This window comes from Theropithecus gelada, chromosome 7b (assembly GCF_003255815.1).
Source record: "Theropithecus gelada isolate Dixy chromosome 7b, Tgel_1.0, whole genome shotgun sequence".
In the NCBI taxonomy this organism is placed as follows: Eukaryota; Metazoa; Chordata; class Mammalia; order Primates; family Cercopithecidae; genus Theropithecus; species Theropithecus gelada.
In genome coordinates, this window is record NC_037675.1 from 47,840,851 (window position 1) to 47,858,795 (window position 17,945).

At 33.3% G+C, this 17,945-nt stretch overlaps 1 long non-coding RNA gene across 1 annotated transcript in view; it reads left to right on the forward strand.

Moving 5' to 3' along the window:
- Window positions 1-285: 285 nt before the first annotated feature.
- Window positions 286-17,945, forward strand: part of LOC112628867 — a 29,169-nt gene continuing 11,509 nt past the window's right edge. Inside the window, exons 1-2 of the long non-coding RNA XR_003120490.1 lie at window positions 286-438; window positions 17,262-17,356. This is a non-coding gene — a long non-coding RNA (uncharacterized LOC112628867). The remainder of the gene's footprint in view (window positions 439-17,261; window positions 17,357-17,945) is intronic.

Here is a 17,945-nt window from a genome sequence, read left to right on the forward strand (position 1 = left end):
GAATACGTGAACCTGAGTAAATTTACAAAGTCAGCTATGTAAAAACAGATTCTTAGAGGTCAAACTAAACTAATATGTATATCCATAATGGTTTTCACCTCCAGAAATAGAGGTTATTCTTTCCTTCAAAATAATTACTATCATTCTAGCTTTATAAGTATGCATTGTTATTGCTTTGTAAGACAAGCTGATTTCAAATCTTACTTTTCCTCTATTTTTGAATCCTTATTATAGTATTTTTATGTTGCTCTATTCTCCTTTTAAAATGTTTCTATTTCCTTAATGCAGAAACAATTGATCTTGATGGAACCATCTTGTTTTTATATAAAATTTCAAGCTGGTGATGACATGTATAAAAGGAAAAGTGCTGCAAGCAGTAAATTCTGTTCAGTTTTCATTCCATTACATCAGCATATCTAAATGATCCTCTTTAGCCCAGTAAGTACCTATCCTGTGCTTACTCTTTCCAAAATGTTTTCCATTTCTTTAAAATCCAAGTTGATGATAATTCTTTCATAAGGCAGAATTCAAGTAAATATTGTAAAGGAAAAAAGACTTTGCAATGACCTTTTTATATGTGATTATACAATGTAATCCCAAATTATTTGAAGAGCTAAAGATTAGGCACTAAGCTGGGAGTTGAATGAGGAGACCTAAATCAACGATGATAATTTACATTTTATTTTTTAATGTAGAAAATATTTGAAGTATCATGTATATTTTTCTCTCTGTTACTATTTAATACTAACGAGACTTGGCTGTGACTAATTTATTTTTTGACTGGCAATTTAATTATGAATAAGCCAACAAGATTATCTCATACTTCAAAGAAACAGTCATTTTCCTAACAGTCTTTGTATTATCCGATGTATATTTAGGAAAATTATCACACTAACTTACCACCAATTATAGTATTATTGATATAAAAAATGAAGACCACATACAGAATGATTACAGAAAACTAACTACAAGACATTTGAGGTTAGTTTTCATGGAATTATTAAATGAAAACCAAAGAAAGCATTTGATTTAGATCAGGCAAATAGAATCTTCTCAACTCAAAGCTCCAACATCATTTTTGATATTAAAGCATTAAAGTAACTAATTAGTAGTTCCAAACATGTTTGCTACAAATCTAGTCATGTTTACCTTTTAACGAAACTATGGTTTCCATGCTCTTCCAGATTTGACGTCCAAATACTTTATGCAACTCCTCAATTATCTAGCAAAGCAATGGACAACAAATCAAGACAAGGTATAGGAGACTATAACACAATTGGAGAGCACATGCAGTTTTGAGATAGAGAAATAGAATGTTAAGACTAATAAGACATCTGGCATCGTTCTTGGAACAGTGGGTGACAGATTGTTTGTTACTTGATTGTAAGATTGATGCAATGACAATGTATGAACGACTGACTCCACTTGGCTAACTAGGATAACCCCACATGTAACGCAAACACATTCAATCACAGTGTTACTATAAAGCCCAGTACCAAGGCAAAAACACAAATTAGAAAGACATATGAGCAGCATGTGAATTATAATGTTAAAGATTTCACTTTTGAGCTATTTCATTTATTGAAGAATGAATAGGTTTATTCACGTCTGGATTTATTTTGCCTACTAGCTTAGCCACAGATACCCATAATGCTTGTCAATCAACTATGCTGGTTCTCTGTGGCCATCACAGTGAATCTTTTTATAAAAAATACTGTGGAACAGATGCACACATAATAGGAATGTAACAGTAGGAAAACCATTTCCGCCACCTAAAAAGTACTCTACAGAGAGATTCTTAACTTTTAATGACATAAAGAGAAACGATTCCATGAGCTATAAGTCATATAGTATTTATAGTTTATTCATACTTACAAAAGGGATTATATTGAGTATTTAAAATTCTTATATAAGATTATAATGTTTCTATAAACATTGCATTTTGAATTCTATCCTGAATAGATATTTGCAAACAGTGATGTCTCATATTAAGCTGTAATTTGTATTTTTTCCAATTTTCCATTATGAATTCTCCTTGTAACTTATTCTAATGCCTTAAAATGTCCTAAGTGAAGGTCATTATTATACAATGTAATAAAGATTTTCTGCTTCAGATGAAACTAGTCTCTTTTTTTTTTCTGAATGTAGAATATCTGGTCATTATTCTTTATAATATATGCTTAAATTCTTTTGTTTGGTGAATGTTATTAAGTACCACATTAGTCCTATATCTACAGCATCTGTAAACAAATGTTTGGGAAATTAATGAGATTCTTATTTAAAGCAATTTTTTCTTTCATTTGAGTTTTGCATTTTCTACCTATAGTGTTCTTGTGCAATTATGATACTTCCCTTACTAGATTTGTTTTCTTATTGAATTTGTTTTCAGTGATCTTCTTTCTGATTTAACAATTTGGATAGAAATTAGGAGAATGATAAGATGGTGGCCTGATAATTTATGATAATTCCATATTCCTTGCGGAAAATTTAAAGAACAATTGAACATGGTTGGCACAGAGTAGGTACGTCGGGAGCGTCTAAAACTCTGCATTCTTTTTTGTTCTTGAAGTTTTTATTTTTTTAAAGTTAAAAATGAACTCTAATCATGATTTTGTGCATGCTAACTTTTTAAAGTATCTAAAAAATTTATCAGTTTGCCTCACTAAGATTACACCATTACTCACCCATTCATTAATCACTCAATTTTTACTTGTCTTCAGCCTTATTCTTTTGACTGTACTTTATTATTAATAAAGTTCTTAATATTTACTCTTTATTTAAAGAGAATTCCTGTAGATAAAAAGAGCCCTGAAGTACTGAAAATAAGCAACTTCAGAAAAATATATATCAAAATATATTAAGTTCAGCAACAGTAATACCGATTAAATTAATATTTAGGAGAAATCTTGTCAAACTGATAGAAATTATAGGTAAATATATAGCAACAAGTACTATAAAAATGCATTTTGAAAATTAACGCAATTTAAAAAATTAATGAACACTAAAACAAATTAAAAGAAAATTTAACAGCACTTAATATTGATAAAATGAAATATTGCTTAAATTGGTCCCAAAACAAAGATTAATTTTTGGTGCTTGTTCTTTCCAAAAAAAAAAAGTAAAATATTACAGAAATGTCGAGTAATAATAATCACGGGGAATTAAAAAAAGAAAACAAAAAAATAGGAATAAAAAAGGAAACAAAATTGTAATATAGTAGAAATTGAAATATATGTGAAACAATAACCAGGATAAATGGTGTGCCAATACATTCAAAGACTTAAATGTAACTAATAGTTATACAGGATTATATTAATTAATAATTTTAACTCATGAATTTGTAGCAAACAAAATATAGTCATTAAATAAATTGAATTTGTAGTAAAACAGTTTTATAAAGGACAATTTTTATTGGTATGTTTACCAGTCCAAGAAGCAGTTAGTTCCTATTTTACACAAACTATTTCACACAAAGTAGGAAAGGTATCCAACTTGATTTTATACCAAAATTGGAAAGAATACAAGAAATTTGCAAACATTTTTTCAGTTAAAAATTTGAATACAAAATATTTTCAGACAAAATGAAGCAGAGTACCAGAATTTATATATCAGGATAAAGTAGTACAAATACCATGAATATAATGTCATTCACCATCACATAAATTTATCAATGTAATTCACCTCATGAACATAAAAATTATTTTGCCAAATGCAACAACTCTTCTTAATTTAAGAAAAAAAGACAGGCAAAGCAAAAAACTTGGTGAATTAAGTGTAGATGAAATATATTATCTGCTGAAAATTGTAGCAAATATACTTTTTATATATTTGGTATATTTGTACTTACTGCTTTCTTTTTTAACTAATTTATATATTTTTAAAATTACAATATTGATTTTTAAATCATAGATTTTTAAATGATAGATTTTTAAATGATAGATGTGTTTGTGTGTCTATGTGCCCATGAGTGTCTGTATGTGCATACACATGTATTTGTGGGTTTGTGTGTGTGTGACAGAAATAAAAAATAAGAGAGAGAGAAAGTATCCAAAACTGGCTACCTCTAGAATACATACTGAGATTGGCAAGAGAGAAAGGTGTGTTGGAATTTTCTTATTTTATTGTGTACAATATTTAGTGTTTGTATATTTATATAATATACGTATTTTTTTTATTTTGTTTCGGAAACTTGTGAGTTGTTTATTTCTGGACTATTTCTTTTTTCAAAACTTATTTTAAGTTGAAGAGTACAAGTGCAGGTTTGTTACATAGGTATCATGGGTGTTTGTTGTACAGATTATTTCATCACTCAGGGATTAAGCCTAGTACTCATTAGTTATTGTTCTGATCTTTTCCCTCCTGCTACCTTCCACTTTCCGATAGGCTACTGTGTTTGCTGTTTCCCTCTATATGTCCATGAGTTCTCATCATTTATTAGGTTGGTGCAAAATCAATTGCAGTTTTTGTCATTAAGAGTTCCCACTTATAAGTGAGAACATGCGGTATTTGGCTTTCTGTTCCTGCATTTGTTTGCTAAAGATAATGGCCTCCAGCTCCATCTGTGTTCCTGAATGGATGTGATCTCATTCATTTTTTATGGCTGCATAGTATTCCATGATATATACGTACCATAAATTCCTTTTCCAGTCCATAATTGATGGGCATGTAGGTTGACTCCATGTCTTTACTATTGTGAATAGTGCAGCAATAAATATGTGCATGCATGTGTCTTTATAATAGAATGATTTATATTCCTTTGGGTATACACCTGTAATGGGATTACTGGGTCAAATAGTATTTCTGTCTTTTGGTCATTGAGGAATCGCCACAGTGTCTTCCACAATGGCTGAAGAAGACATTCATGTGGCCAACAATCATATGGGAAAAAAAAGAGCAATATCACTGATTAGTAGAGAAATACAAATCAAAACCACAGTGAGATACCATCTAACACCATCAGATTGCCTACTATTAAACGTCAAAAAAATAAAAGATGCTGGCAAGATTGTGGAGAAGTGACACTGTTGGTGGGAGTGAAAACTAGAAAAGTCTATTTCTGATGTATTGACAAATCATTACTCAGACTATGGCAGTCAGAAAGCCAGTCCCTGTATTACAGTAAATTTATCATGGAAACGCCTTTCTAGGAAGAGTCTTGGGAAGCGACATGATAGCCTTCTCTTGGTGATATCTGACTTGACTGCTGGGTGCACATGACTTTTCTTCTGTGATTTCACATTTGATATTTGGTATTTAATAAATATTATGACAGAATGGTGAAATTTTGCTTTGTACATTAAAATATATTGAGAAACTATGGTGTTCAGCAATAAATTAATATGTCTATTTCTCCTACATTCAAAAAACTTAATTGCTCTGAAGTGCTTAAATGTGAAAATAAACTGGCTAGATGAAAATGCATGTGAAAATTTGCCTCATCTCTGGTTGAAAATCACTTTCAGGGCATAAAAGTAACAAAATCGGGTTGAGCGCGGTAGCTCACACCTGTAATCCCAGCACTTTAGGAGGGCAAGGCAGACAGATTGCTTGAGCTCAGGAGTTTGAGACAGCCTGGGCAACATAGTGAAACCCTATCACTACTAAAAATACAAGAAATTAGCTGGTCATGGTGGTGCAAGGCTGTAGTCCCAGTTACTCGGGAGTTTGTGGTGGAAGAATCACCTGAGCCTGGGGAGGCAGAGGTTGCAGTGAACCGAGATCCTGTCACTGCACTCCAGTCTGGGTGACAGAAGTGAAACCCTGTATCAATAATAATAATAATAATAAAATATTTTTTAAAGTTAGATTTTACTTCAACACTTTACAATTTTATCTTAATATCAAAAAGTTAAAACTACAGCTGAGAAACAACCATTAACTATTTAAAAATAAGGAAAAAAGATAATATCTATAGTAAATTAACATTCAAAAGAAAATATCGGGTCAGGTGCTGTGGCTCAGGCTGTAATCCCAGCACTTTGGGAGGCTGAGGCAGGAGGATCACTTGAAGTCAGGAGTTTGAGACCAGCCTGGCAAACATGGTGAAGCCCTGTCTCTAATAAAAATACAAAAATTAGCCAGGTGTGGTGGTGGGCAAATGCAATGCCAACTAATTGGGAGGCAGAGGCATGAGAGTCACTTGAACCTGGAAAATGGAGATTGCAGTGAGCCAAGATTGCACCACAGCACTCCAGCCTGGGCAACAGTGTGAGACCCTGTCTCCAAAAAAATAAAAATAAAAAGTCAAAACCCACTATTAATAGACAAAGACTGTAAAGAGACAATTCACAAAGGAGGAAACATATAGGATTAATAAAATTATAAAAATGTGCCCAATGTAGTAGTAAAATAAACACAACACAAAAATGAAATATCTTAACTGTCAAATTAGAAACAACAACAACATTAATATTTAAAGATTGAATGACACAGGTAAAGTCTGAACTACTATTTGGAAAGTAAAATAACAAACTTTTAAAGAAGCAATTTGTTGATATTTACTTAATTCTGTTGATCCATTCTTTATAAGGAAAAGAAAATTGAATTCTATGTCCTGCAGGAAAAACAGTTGCAATCTCGGGCAGCCATTCCAAAAAATACAAAAAATAAAGAGCAATATTAAACATGCAAATTTGTATTGCTAATATTTTGTTGGTACTAATACCTCTGAAGTTATCACCAAGCTACTTTCAGAATAAGTCTGGAGACAAATCTCACCTAATCTCCCTCTCCCTCTCCCTCTCTGTCTTTGGTGGTGATAATGATGAATGAGAGGTAAGAAACTAGTTCTCTAAGTGGAATACACACACAGGGAGTGCATGCACACACACACATGTTGCATTTTGGATTCTTTGGGGCAATTGGAGGCCACGTCTACACGTCTAGGTTTTTGAGAGTGTGCTCTAGAGAATAATTAATTTTCTTAATGACTTCTCTTATTCTTGCTCTCTTAGTTTGTTTCTTCTTTCGTTCTGATCAATTCATTGTAGCACATAGCACATTCTCATAACCAAATACCAAACATGATTTTGGCAAGAGAAATTACAGCATTTGAGTCTTAACATACATTATTATAATTCTTCCTTGGAGATAATTTCTTCTGGAATTACTATACTTGTGGTGTTTGCCAAGGGCATGCCCATGGGGAACATGAAATAAGGCAGCAGATTTAACTCTAGGTGACTGTAGAAGTAACTAGTAACTTTTATGCTACATGAAATATTTACATGGTTAAAACAAGCTCTCTCATATCAAGTGTTAGGCCTCTGTCTGGGCATTCCTAGAACATGTGGATTCCTCATTTCTTAAGGGTTTCATCTCCCGAAAGAAAAAATATTGTACATGTTTATATAAGAATTTAGACCTATTAGCATGCATCTTTTGGGATCCTTAAGAGGATTGGCTCCAGGACTGCTTGAAGATAGCAAAATTTACAGATGCTCAAATTTCTTATATACTTATCTCTATCCTGGGACTACAAGAAAAATGGAGTAAGCAGAGCATTGACTGGAATGACTGTGAGACCATATGTGACAAGGCATGTACAATAAGGATACTTTTAATGTGACATTCAATCATTAAGAACTCCATCTTTGAAGCCTTAATAAGTTTCAGAATCTATTCAAGGAGTTCAATATGTATTGACTTGTTTTATCCTCACAACACCACAAAGATAAAGGTAAATTTAATATCCTTATTTTAAAGCTAAGAAGATTGAGTTACAGAGAGTTTTGCTTGACAAGTTCACCCAGATCTTAAGTGACAGAGCAGGATTCAAATCCAAAAACTGTGTTTAATATACTGATCTCTGACTTCATTTCAGTGAAGGTATGTGCACATCTATCCAACTGCATTTAATTTGGCATTTATTTTTAAGCAAAGATTTTGTAAAATTTATTATCTGGTTGATTATAAGAACAATTGACAAATTACTATTTTAAAATCTTCATAGGTTCCATAAATAAGCTAATTTCCTTTAGTTACTTTATTCTGGAGATGTTATAGAAAGCAAAGAGTTGCCAGTGAAGCACCCTCTTTTATGTATACTTAACCCAGAATGTAGGACAAGTTTGAAGATCAAGGTGCTCAGAGTGCATTTCTGGAACTTCTTCACGGATCAGCTTCTGTGTATGGAAGTGCTGTGACCTGAAAAACAGGAGTATCTGTGATAGAGAGAGGCTGTGTAAACCTTTCCCTTTTGTGTCTGGACATAAAACCAGGCCTTGTTTGCCAGTAGATGTTGACAGTGGTGAGTGAGATAACAAGGAGGGAGTCACGCCTCACTCCTGCCCTCCTCCAGTATCTCATCTGTAACGTGATTATTATAGCAGTTCTCTAAAATTCTTTCCAGCTAGAAAATTTATGCACTTAAGTTGCTGTGAATATTCTCACTATATCTCTAACTTTCCTAGTCAGAAACTTTTAAAAGGCAATCCCTTAGCACTCCAAGATTGTTAAATTCAATAGAATGCTTACCATGAATTCTAAAAGTGTTGCCAATGTGTCATTCAGATATTTACAAAATTTTCTCTTGACTTGAATAGAAAATACCTTACTTCTAAATTGAGATCCTTTGCTTTTGCTATCAGAAAAATTATGTTAATGGGAATTAAGAAGGTAGTAAGAGGGGAGGGGAAGAGAGAAGAAGAGAGAGAGATAGGGAAAAAGGGAGCAGGAGAGATAGTGCAGGTTTGTAGCACTGCAGAACAAAGCTAAATGCTAACTATGACAGAGTAAGGTTTATATGGCTATCACTTCCCATTGAAGTTACAGGTTTCATTTATTCAAAATGTTTCTAAAGCAGTCAGGTATTTAGCTAGCCCCCCCACCCCCCCAGAAAAAAAAAAAACTTATATCTTCCTCAAAGAATGAATTCAATTCTGATTAATGAATAGCAGAGAGCTAGCTAATTTTATTTTTATACTAAATTTCACAGCATTGAATACTCTTGATAGAAAAATCAATCATATAAAATACCTCCTGTCTTCAGGAATGGAATATTTAAAGTGCTTCTGAAGAGAAAGGCATTAGATTTTAAATAATTGAAAACAATTTTTTCAGGAAATTTATCTTCCTTCAGAATTGTTTACTGAATAAAGGCTTAGAATAAAAATGACATTACATGTGAGAATTACCTTTCCAGGAAAGGTTCTTTTCAGGAAAGAATCAAGGAGAGAATACAAAAGGGTAGCCTAGGAGGGATTTGAAACTGTCATTATGATGACAGATAGGACAAAATTTAGATAGGAGAAAACCCGTAGTCATTGATACTGTTTGGTTTCTGTTTGTTTGAAAATATGGAGAGGTAGACATGTTTGGAAGTGATTATAATACAACTTGGAGATAATTTGATAATGAAGGAAAAAGAGCTAGGCAATAAGAATGATGGGTATGATCAAATAAACAAGAATTATTATTGTCTCAGAAAAGAAGAGGGAAGAGTGAAAAAAAAGGCAGAAAAGTAATTTGAGTGGTTTTAGTATCAATTTTAAAAAATAAGTTTATATTTTCAGGAGTGAAAATAAAGGAGATATGACTTCGGGAACCTTCTCATAACTGTTCCTTCTGGTTCTGCTGTAAAATAATCATATTTCACCATATTTCTGTCTAATAGCAATAGTGAGGGCAGTGACCCATGCCTAACACCAAACTGTAAACTATGAAAGTTCAGCAAATACTTGATTAAATCACAGAAGTCTATTAGGAATACTTATTGCAAATTATTTGAAACTGGACCAAATTTTAATAAAAAGCATCAAAATAGGTTATATTACTTGAATTTGTTGATTTCTAAGTATTTTAATTCCTTAAATTATTTTATATCCTAATTAATTTAAGAATATAATTTGATGTTATAATTTCTAAATTCTAACTCAGATGCACATGAAATATGGCAGTATGACAAACTTCAGTATTGTAAGAACTCAGCTACATCTTTATGACATTTAAATTGTTCTGAGCATATTCTGGAAGCATTTTCTGTGAAAAAAATTAACATTTTAGTTATCAACAAAAACATTCATTTCAATATATAGAAAAGTAGACAATATTATTCAAGTGATTTTTTCATTCTTATTGATAGCAGGAGTATAATGATAGCTTTGTTAATAAAATCACTCTAACAAACTTATTTCTTAAAGTTGTAGAAACTACAAATAAAGTATCATAGGTAAAGTTCCTGGTACAGTACTTGGTATAGCATAATTATTTAATGATTGGTTGATAAATAATTATTTAATATTAGCCTCATTGTATTCATTCATCTACTTATCTATACACAATTTACATACATGTTATACAAAGCATATATAATGTAAATATATGCATATATATGTATGTGTGTAGGCACACATATGTAGATTATTTTAATTTGAACCTGTGAAAGGGCACTGAATAATTCTGTTGCATATATTTTTTCTGTGTCAAATTTCTCTGTAGGAAAATATTTAGGTTCTAAATATCAAGGGCTGCAACCATTGGCTCTATGCGCTCTCTGTCCCAAGTGCCTGGCACATAGTACATGCTCTATCGATATTTATGGATTGAATTTGAAAATGAATGCAGTGTTTTGAAGAAGCACACTTCCTTGAGGTATCTTAATATTCTTCATATATGCTTAATACCATGGTGTCTTACTGGCTTTCCTCTGTCTTTCCCATGACCTTATCAATGCATGTCCCATATATTACAGCCACACCCATCATGTTTTTGCAGATACGGCTTTTCTTTCTGAGGTTTTGTCATCTGTTTGTTCATAGGGTCTTCATTTTCTATAAATTTTTGTCACCTAAAAGCTGCCACACTCTTTCTCATTACTTATATTGCATTAGCTTCCTTCCATATAATTATTTAACTTTTCGGGTAATTATCTCTAATTTCTTAATAGACTTTGAAATTAAGAGAAAATACTGTGACCCATATTCCTTTATTACAATTTATATTATTATTTATTGCATTTATTTTTATTTTCTCCAACAAGAGCTCAATAAATATTTAATGTCTTGGGAAGTTTCCCAAAGCAGAAAATTATTTCTCAATAATATACAATGGTGTGGGGAAATTGTCACTCTCATGTACTGCTTGTGGAAGTAAACTTAGTTTAGTTAAATAAATATCATTAGATAGGCCTCTGTGAAAACCTCTGCCCCTTTTCATCTCAGCCACTATGAGAAGTTCCTCCATTTGTTCTTATGGCAAAGAATGCACAATCCTAGCACTTAGCTGTGTCTCTCAATACTCTGAAATTTCTTTGAAAATGAGGACAGGGAAATGTTCTTGTTGTTCAGTCCAATCCCCATATAGCACTCACTGAATTAATGTCTGTTAAATGGATTCTAAAGTTATAGAATTTTTCTGCTTTTTTTTTATTATCTGCTATTACATTAACAAGAAATATTCTAACATCATATGATGTTATCATGGAGTGATCAAAATAGTTATTTTCTAACAAATGGATTTTTTTGTCAACCTCATTATTCCTTATTTTATGTAGTAAAAATAATCTGAATTTATATGATTTTTTCTTTGTTTTGGGGGAAAAATTCTACTCTAAATTCAACTTTCTATGTCTTCCTATGACTAGTAAGTGTAAGATAATGAACTTTTTCTCCTGATTAGAAGAAATAATTTTATGCCAATCTAAATACAGCACCCATCCAGAGGGGGCAAACTGATTTCCTCACATATAGCAACACTGCCTGTCAGCAAAAAGTTTAGTTCCAATCTGTCAACATGTTTATCAAAAAACAGTATCTGTATAATTATTTGTGCATTTTGCTGCATTTTCTTAATAAAAATGATTAACAGTAGTGACAAGAAGCATATCTCATAAACTGAATGCAAATTAAACAAAAATAAAAACAGGGTGCTTCTCAAAATGGCTAGCTCTAGTTAGAAGGGGCTTGAGATTTAATTCCTCCATCTGTGAAGGAAAAGAAACAAATTGTTAAATGTGTGTGAAGTATTATACTAAAGAACTATTATCAATAATTGTGTCTAAAGTTAAATTTAATTAAGGTGGTTGTAACATTTTAAGCTCTTTTTAAAACAAAACCATGTTCATAGCTTCCAATTCAGTTGTTCAATGTTAACTATTCTTTCAAGAAGAATTTCAAGAACCCATTAATATTGAAACTAACTATACAAATCCAGATTTTTACCTTAGTCTAGCCTCGAGTTAAAAGTAAACTCTGGGCAGCGCCTTAGCATACAACTAAATAATACTCAGAATATTATTCAGAATGAATAAATGTGGAGTAGACAACTAAATAAATATTTGACTATGAAAATAAATTATTGAGAAAATAAAAATAACAAATAAAAGTCTGGCTTTTCTAGAAAACATGAAGAGCTTGCTCTTATTTTGATACATACAAACTTATATGTACCCCCACTTTAGCATATATTAGCTTAAATTTAACTGTTTTCAAGTCTTTTTTTTCCCTTTTTTTCAAGACTATGGATATTTTGTGAGAAGAGCCAACTCTGTATTTCTTTTTTATTTTTCATTATAACTTTTATTTTAGGTTCAGAGGTGTACGTGCGGGTTTGTCATATACGTAAACTGCATGTCCTAGGGATTTGATGTACAGAGTATTTCATCACTCAGATAGTAAGTATGGTATCCAGCAGGTATTTTTCTAACCCTCCCCCTCTTACCTGCCTTCACCCTCAAGTAGGCCTTGTTGTCTGTTGTTCTGCTCTTCGTGTCTATGTTTTCTTGTTGTTTAGCTTCCACTTATAAGTGAGAACATGCGATATTTCATTTTCTGTTTCTGCATTAGCTTGCTTGAGACAATGGCCTCCAGTTCCATCCATGTTACTGCAAAGAACATGATCTCATTCTTTTTTTCTGGTGGTGTAGTATTCCATGGTATATATCTACCACATTTTTTAAAAATCTAGTCTACCATTGATGGGTATTTAGGTTGATTCCATGTCTTTGCTGTTGTGAATAGTGCTACAATGGACATATGCTTGCATCTGTCTTTATGGCAGAGAAATATATATTCTTTTGGGTATATACCCAGTAATGTGATTGCTGGGTCAAATGTTAATTCCGTTTCAGGTTCTTTGAGAAATTGTCACTCTGCTTTTCAGAGTAGCTGGACTAATTTACAGTCCCACCATCAATGTATAAGGGTTCCCTTTTCTCTGCAACCTTACCAGCATCTGCTATTTTTTGACTTTTTAACAGCAGTCATTCTAACTGTTATGAGATGGTGTCTCACTGTGGTTTTGATTTGCAGTTCTCTAATAATTAGTGATATCCAGCATTTTTCATAACTTTGCATTTCTTTATGAATTCTTATCACCTAAAAGATACCACACATTTAGCAGGTGTTCAGAAAAAATGTGTATTGAAAGAGAGAGATAAAAGAAAAAAGTTAAAGCAAATAAAGCAAGATCCAAGAAGCTTATTAACGGTAATATTTTCACATATTTGCTGTGAAGTATGAGACAAAGGTTAGGGAATAAAAACAGCTCTTACTACGCAGCAAAAGTATGTATAGATGTTGATACTTTTTCCTTCACCTCTGTCGGTATAATTGCAAAACTTTTAAGTAGTTCAATAGGGAGTTCAGGTTTACTATATACTTTGTTGGGAGAAAAAAATGTGAGATAGTTTATTTGTAGCTTTGTCTGGATAAATTATATATTTTACTCTTGATGCTGATTATTGCAAAATAATCCTTATGCTATAGTGTGCTAAAATATTAGTTGGAAACTAATTGCTGTGAACTTTTTATCTGCACCCGATGAGCTTCCTACGAATTATTAAAAGGCTAAGCAGGGCAAAATTGTTTAGTTAGCAAATTAATCTATAATGCATAAAATGCAAGCTTCTGCAAAGCTCAACCTTTTGGCTAAAGATTTTAGGTCACCACATTCCATACTTTGATCTCCATGACATTCAGATAACTGGTTTAAATGTTAAAAATTCAGTCAATGCTGAAGTTGTTTATACCTACCTCATGCCAAACATCTAGTTTGACATTTTGTACTGAATTGCTAGAATTGATCATTTGTCTTGACATCAGGTGATTACAGTGATACACCTCAGATACACACATGCATGTACACACACGCACAAACACGTACACAAACAGTGATGGCTTTTCTGCTTTATAGTAAGTTTTATTCATTGTAGGAAGTTACAAAATCCAGGTAATTGTGAATGTAACTGGTTTTTGGCATGAGTTGGCCTTCTTAGGTTGCAGGCAGAAAGTAATTTTATAGTTTTCTGTGAATTTCAGTTTCTGAAACAAAATGCTAGGGTAATCCCATGTTTTTAAGATAATTTTTAGTAAGTACAAATTATTTTGGTCACTATTAGTTGCAAAAACATGCTCCTTTCACTAAGTAAATCCCCATCTACCACAAAAATGAAAATTCCAAATTCACATCTTTCTTGGAATGTTCTCATCCCCCATGTGCCAGCCTGCCTCTGAGTGGACAGTGAATCCTGAAGCAAAGGCAGAACTGGCTTCTGTCTTGCTCCGACTTCTCTCCTAGCTTGCAACTGCTTCTGACACCTACGCAATTAGGCTAGAACAGCAAGTGAAAAAAACAAGCTTTTCATTAGTTGAATCATTTGCAGTCTGGGATCTGGTTTGTGTGTGTGTCAAATGGACAATTCCTAGCTCTTTGTTTCATGGGAAAGGGACTGCTGTGATGTCTTTGATGTGGGTCTGCCTCCCCTGAGGGTGGTAGCTTAGCCCTCTCCTCAGCCCTTCTGGCAGAGCTACTTCTGTTGTGCTCTCTTTAGTCCCAGTAGTCATTGTTGTTAGTGTCGCTTATAAAGTGATTACAGACAGCCTGTCTGTTGCTGGGTCCACATTTGGACCCTGGAAAACATTGGCCATTGCCTACACATCAGTGGAAGTGCAACATTCATCTAGGTCAGCACTTCACAGTTGTTTCTTCCCAGACACGAGAAGTGCCAGCCACGTAACCTTTCCTCCTGCTTGCTAAAGGGTGAGTCAAATGGCAGTCCCTATGTCCTGCAAATTCTAGGATCACTGATCAAACTCTCTGAGTGATCTTGTTGAAATTCCCTTCACCTGAGGCAAAAGGAAGCCACCTCCATGTGCGGAGCACACGAAGTCTCTCAAAATATTTCCTTTTCCCTGCCTCCTAAACGTCAATCTCTTTCATGAGCCATATCTCAATGACAGGCCAGTTCTAGCTGAACTCGATTTGGACTACATCTTTTGCAAATCCTGGAAAAGAGGTGCAGCAACTCCTCAAGATGCAAGGTTTGCAGAATTGATTGGTTGTTCATTTTAGACTCTAGAGTCTCTTTGAAAACGCTGAACAAAGAAGACAATTCACATTTAGTATCCAATTGCATAAAGAATAACACAAAAATTACTATCCAAGTACAAATGTTACTTATTTTTCATTCCTTTTCTCTCCTTTAATATAAACAGAATTGAATTCATATTGTAGGTAGGGTTATATATACCATTTGTTGTTACTCATTATTGTTTATGAGGTCATGAGCATTTCTCCACGTTGCTAAATACTCATCCAAAATGGAAATATTTAAATAATTGAATAGAATTATTGGATAGAGTTATTGAATAGAGTTATTGGATAACTTCTTTCTAGTTCATAATTGCTGGGCTGCATGGAGCCATGTCTTGACCTGTTAAAGAGGATATGTCTACAATCTGAAGTTCCTGAGCGTTGACTGAGCTGGGCCAGTGACTGCTGGCTCTCTGCATTGGCTCACTTGGGAAGGAAATGAGTGGTTTTTAAGTATAGTTGGGAGAATGAAATGGAAATGTAGGCTATTTCTCTTTTCTTCTGATACGAAACAAAATTACATTTTTGAGCCTCTTTAAAAGGTAGATACAGCCATGGGAGTAAGACGTGGGTAACAGATGTAGGCAGTCTGTCCCATAAAAACCTCCTCAATGATCTCTACTCTCTTGTTTTCTCCACTCATGTTAGAGTTCCAAGCTTAGAGCTGTATTAGATGACTTTGTGTTGAGGATAGTAGATTTTTTTTTTAACCTTTTTATAGCAGGCTCCTGTTACAGACCAAATAGGCTTATAGCCCAGTGCTCACAGAAATTAATACCTATGGTTCTGGCTTTTGAGAAAAGAAAAGGTGTATTGCAGAAACAGCCTGTTGAAAGGCTATTGTTGAGCTTAAATATATCTATCCAATTTGAAGTGTGGGGCACATTTTAAGATATCAGAGGGCAAGAGAAAGGATTTAGGAATGTTGACTTGGCAGGATCTGATTGGAGGGCTTCAAATTTGACCACTTACAGTAAGGTATGTTGAAGCAGATTTTACCTCAGATCTTCTGGTCCAACAGACTCCTCACTTCTGAGAAAGTTCTGCCATTCTGGCTCCAGTTGTGCATCAATCTTCTTGGCTCTGAGAGGAAGAATCATTTATTCCAGGTGTTGTTAGAAGTCAAAGCTTTTGCTATTGTGCATGCCCAGGCTGTATAACACAGTTTTTGGGTCTGTCTTATTGAATGATAATTTTTTTTTTGTATTTGAAAATAATCCAACCCTAAATCAACAGAGATCTCCAAATGAAGAAAGCAATACTTTTCCATCAATTTACCTTTGCACTACTTCTTAGTAGACTTTGTTTCCTAGAATTCTTATAAATAAGCAGGAATATATTGTGACATACTGGCACTGTGAATTACCAATCATTATAGTTAAGAGCATATTCTAACAATAAAATGTAAAAATAATTGGTCGGGTAAAATAAGTGTAGGATTTTTTTAAACTAAAGTAAAAAAATAAGACATTTGTTTTAGAGATTTATCTATGTTAAAAAACCAAGGGTGGCATATAATATAATTTTGGAATAATAACTTTTAAAATTTGAATGTGGCACTTAAAAATAGGTATGTTAGCAATATTTGAACTTTTGCCAATCTCCAATGATGATTTTGTAAGTCTAATTTTTTAAAATTAAGAAATTTACTTAAAAAGAATTTATTTTGTTTTATGTGGAAACTACAAGAATTTTTATTTGAATGCAAATTTAGCCTAGTAGATTGTCATTCAGCTAATTGTTGGAATACATTTGTGAGCTATGGGAGAGTTCTTGGATTAAAATAGAGATTCTATACTATTGACCTACTGACTGAACAATTATAACTCTTCGTTGGGGGTCAGAGATCTAACAAGAAGTGAACTTAACTTTATCAACAATTTAAAGCTAAGTTAAATATTAACAATTTATATTTTTCAAAATTCTTATTGTCTTGCTGACAAAAATTATAGAACTATCAGAATGAATTTTCCATGTCAGCCATAAGAATGACCTTCTGGCATATAAGACACTTCTTACCATGTAATGCAAGGAAAAAAAAGTTCAGGTAAGGGGGTTCTCCCTAGAAACCACATAATCTCTGTCACTTCCACTTTCTGTTTTGAAGGAGTTCTCATATGTAAATTACCTGGTATTTCGCAATGTGACATTGCCACATCTCATTGGTATGGGCGGCCAAGTCTACTCTGACAGATGAACAAAGATTCTATACTAGCTAGTGACTGAAATAACTAAATTGCCTCTGTTGGGGGTCAGGGATTGAATGTTGACATAGAGATCTAACCAGAAGTGATCTAACACAGACTTAAAGAAACCAAGAGACAGAAGGTAAAAATGGAAGCTGTGAAACCACAGAAACCATGGGTAAGCAAAAGTCACAAAGGGGAGCAATAGGGGAGAGAAAGTAGGTGATCATTGAAAGTGTCAGTAGACATAAAAGCAGAAACAGAATAATTGAATCACCGTAATGGGAACTATAGAGCTCTAAGCATTGAACACCTGCTGGTGAGGTGAGAACATGATTACTAGGTGGTTAGAACTGAATACAACCTGAGAAGAATTATAACTTCATTACACATGAAGCCATGCAGCCATTGAGGCTTTATAGTTCTTTCTTACTTCTCTGGTGGTGCGGA